Source organism: Sprattus sprattus, assembly GCF_963457725.1.
Source record: "Sprattus sprattus genome assembly, chromosome: 10".
Taxonomy (NCBI): Eukaryota; Metazoa; Chordata; class Actinopteri; order Clupeiformes; family Clupeidae; genus Sprattus; species Sprattus sprattus.
The window spans coordinates 11,532,137-11,536,484 of NC_137908.1; positions in this window are offsets into that span (position 1 = coordinate 11,532,137).

A 4,348-nucleotide genomic window follows, 5' to 3' on the forward strand; every position below is an offset into this window, starting at 1 on the left:
ATTTCAAAGCCATCTACTTCTGAGGCTACAGAAGGGAGGGAGATGAAAGCTCTTGCAGTTTCACTGGAGATGTGCTTTTAAGAAAGTAATTAAAAAGAATCAAAGCCCTCCATCACCTCCTCCAATAGGCTACACACATATTGCTTTCATCACTATTGGGCTTACCTGAAAAGTAGTCCTCTGTGAGATATCTCTCTCAGGGGCTCATTAAGACATTAGACTTCTTTCCATTCCACAAGTAAAAGCCTGCAGTGTTCTGTTCAGTGATCTGCTTTGACACACACTGCCTGCAGGTGTATAAACCAAGACCTGAATAATAGCGAAAGTTTGATGAGGGGAAAAGGGAGCACTGCCACACCCTCTACACACTGGAAGACACATCGCCTCAGGCACTATGCTGGTGTATAGGAGCCCCCACTGCATTTCTGCTTTCAGTTGAAAGCGCAGTTCAGTTGCTTGTGAAGTGAATACGAGTGTTTATTGATCATGGGCTTGTACATGGTGACGAGGTTGGGTGACAAATACAGGAAACCAGGGAACCATTTACTGCAGTCTAATTGAATGAATCTTTAGAAGATCAGCACTTTCCTCACAACAACCCATTTGGATGCATTCCAGGGCATTTTGTGCGCCAACTAGGCAGAGTATGTTCAAGCCTTGGGGTGCAACCTATGTAATAACAATATAATGAAGAGAGTTATTTTAATGGATAACTGACACATGTAGCCAGAGACTCTGAGACCCTTACCTCTTTAGAGAGCTGACAAGTGCCTCTCAGCACAGTACTACAATTTCACATAATCTAATATAAAGAGCCCCTTTCCTTAGCGTAATGGCCTTTCAAAACAAAAAGCTGGCCCTAATGTACTGACCTTCGAACTCCACTCCACTTCATACTGCATTTTAACCAGCACCAGCAGGCCATTCAGGTCTTCTCTAACTGGAGAGGGGGATGTGTGCAGTAGATAAATGCAAGATAATTGAGCAAAAGGCTCATTCATTTTTTTCAACTCCTGATGTGACGCTGCTCATAGCTGAGAGGTGACCTGTGGACTTGTCTGCTGGTGGCAGAACTCTTTGTGTCCTTGAAAGGGGGGGGGGGGGGGGGGGGGGGATGCATTTTTGAAGAGATAGACATATCCAAGCAAGGTCAACTCAAGCTCAGAGCTATACATGGCCTGACCTTTCCCCTTTACCAGCCGAGCATGAAGAAGAGCTGGTCACCCTGCACATAAACAGACTGGGTCAGTGAAGTAACGCAATATGGTGGCCACCTTCAGCTTTTGTTGTCATATTGGTCAGTCTGTAGTGGAAGATGAATAGTGTGGCTGTAAAGCTTTGTGCCGTTTGTGCGGTAAAGACATGACCTCATTCACGTCTTCATGATGTGGGTGTGTTTGTGTGTGTGTGTACGTAGCTGTGTGTCATGTGTTTATACTTGCAGACAGCCACAATGAAATGATGGGGCTTAACCAGTTCGGGGTATGTATAGGCCTCTAACTGCATCATGTGTTAATCACATGTTTGACAATTATTGTTGTTTACCACGAACAAACGCTACTGTTCATGTCATCAAAACACAAACATCCTTAGTGTTCGCTATACCAGTAGGCTATTCACATATTTTAGTTCACATTTCTGTGTGTATTCAGCATTACATTTTTAAGCGAGCCTATTAAAATGTTTAGCTTGGCTGCCCCAGTGCAGAAGTCTAACACCTCATTAAGACCGTGCTGTAGATTAGCTTCAGAGCATTAAGATACAGCCTACTGCCGTTCCTCTTTGAACATTACAATAAAAACATTAAATAGCTCAGTAAACCAGTGAGTTGTGCTGCACCTGTTTCTTTCTTAAGCTTCAGAGTGTTGCAATTATACCCCCTGTGTCTGCACAAACATCTATGGTCTGGGAAAATGCCCCACCTGTTCCCTAATATGCAGGACATCTGTTAACTGCGTTAGCGCTTCAGGCGGTGTGTGTGTGGTGTGTGTCTGTGTGTGTATGTGTGTGTGTATACATGTTGAATTTGTTTGTGTACGTGTGTCTCTGTGTGTGTGTTTCTGTGTGTGTGTGTGTGTGTGTATGTGTGTGTTTTTAAAAAAAACTTTATTCTTTAGTCTATGCTTATTCAGTTTATTCTACTCTGGACACAAAAGGTCATCCTGACCCCAGCCTTTGGGGTCATGTGACCAGGTCAGAGCCAATCGCAGCTGCCTCCGCTTATGAGGAAGCATGTAATGTGCTGAGAGACAAAGCCAATTAAGGGCAACACCATCCATTCACTCAGGCACTCTATCACAGCACCACTTCCCTGAGGAGCAATCCTCACAGTCTTCCATGCTTCATGAGTTCACTCACTGCAGCAGTTGTAGAGAGAGGTTGTGTGTGCTGAATTTGTAGTTTTTAAACCTTTGTGGTTTGTCTAAGGTCTATTATCTGCATGTTGTTGTTGTTGTTGTTGTACAGGGTGTTAAACTATTTAAGGGAAAGGGATTGTTAATATGTACCAGACAGCTTCATGGGTGGAGGGAGGAATATTGAGTGCAAGGCTGGTCCCTGCCTGTCTTTGTCTCTCTGTGTGTGTATGATGGTGGTACTGTCCTAAAAGCATTCCCCTTTAAAAGGCCCTTGAGCTTCCTGAGACGGAAACCCGTAAGCTCAGCTCAAACACCAGCGGAGGGAGACAGGTGTGTCTGGCTCCTCTTAATGATGGCAAAACACACACACACAAATGCACCCCCCCACTCACACACACACACACACACACACACACACACACACACACACACACACACACACACACACACACACACACACACACACACACACGACAACCACACATACACACACACACACAACCACACTAAACACACAACCCAAACAGAAACTTAGAGGACAGGTGTACCTCAAGAATCTCTACATGTGAACAGACATCCAGGCATGAGCACACAGACATAAACAAACAGGCATGTGTGTCTGTTAAACAAGTTAGACCAAGACAACTGGGTCCACAGAAACCCTCAACCAATCACCTTTTGATGACTTTTTTGTTCGTTTCAATGGCCTAATTAACATGGGAAATATTGTGGATCCTAGCATACATTAAGTGGTTGGGGAATATAACTGAACATTACAGTTCATTGCATCACTGAAAATTCATAGCAGTTTGTAATAAAAAAGGAAAGGAAACATTTCATAAGGTTTTCTATCATGCAGGTCTAAAGGTCGAGGAGATTGAGAATACCTCTCTCAGTATAAATTGCAAATAGCTGGAAGCCAATTTAAAAGTCAAACTATGTTTGAGTGGTTCATTGGTATTGTGCCCAGTAGATGGAGCCTTTGTCAATGGCATTTCAATGAGCCCATGATTCTGTGTAAGATCACACATAATGTAGGCTACTTCCCAGCTCTCGCTCGGAAGAGAGACATGTTCTCTCCATCGGGTTTCATTTTGGGAGCCGTCAGTCCTGAGGGGTCTCTAGGGGGACTATATTTACCAACAGCGTAGAACAGGTGTATTTAACAGGGCCATTTATTGAAGTCGTAACTTAAGTGTCCGTTTAAGGCATCAACACAGTATATATATTTTTTATGTGTTTTCTTTATGTGTATGTGTGAGAGTGTTTGTGAATGTTGTGCGTGTGTGTATGTTGCGCGTGTGTGTGTGTGTGCATTTGAGTTTGTTAAAGGTCAAACTTCTGTCTATAAGCCGTGTATGGCAGGTTTTACTGTGTGCGTGTGTCTGTTTATTACTTATAGTAATAGTGACAAAAATGTGCTTAGACTGAAACCACAGTGTGTGATTTACAGACTGCACCTCTTCACGAGTCATAACCAATTAAGCCTCACCTGAAGTTTCACCGGTGAGGGTAGAGCAGGCAGACCCATAACCCTATGAGTTAAAGTAGGCACACTCATAACCCTATAAGTTAAAGTCATTTTCAGTTTCCTGAAAGGTTGTTGATATCTGAGCTCGACAGTCAATCAAATGATATCCCCTCATTCCATGCTCCTGAAGTACTGTGTTAATTGGCTGGGTTTGTTTCCTGTTTACAGAGCCAGGACTGTGTTTGAACATCAGAGGGTGTTTTAAGGGACATAAGGAGCAATTTGCTGAATTTGACAAAGAGTGTGTGGGATTAGAATAGCAGGCTCTACCTTTAAGAACATCACATCAGAACACAACAGCATACAACAGCACAAAACAAAACCGAACAAAACACATGGAGACCAGAAGGAAAGGGCTGTGGAATATTCTTGGTTGTGCTTGCATATTGTGTGCATCATAGTCAGAAATTATTCTTAAGCAAATCAACATGATGCATACAATACATCCATATTGGGAATT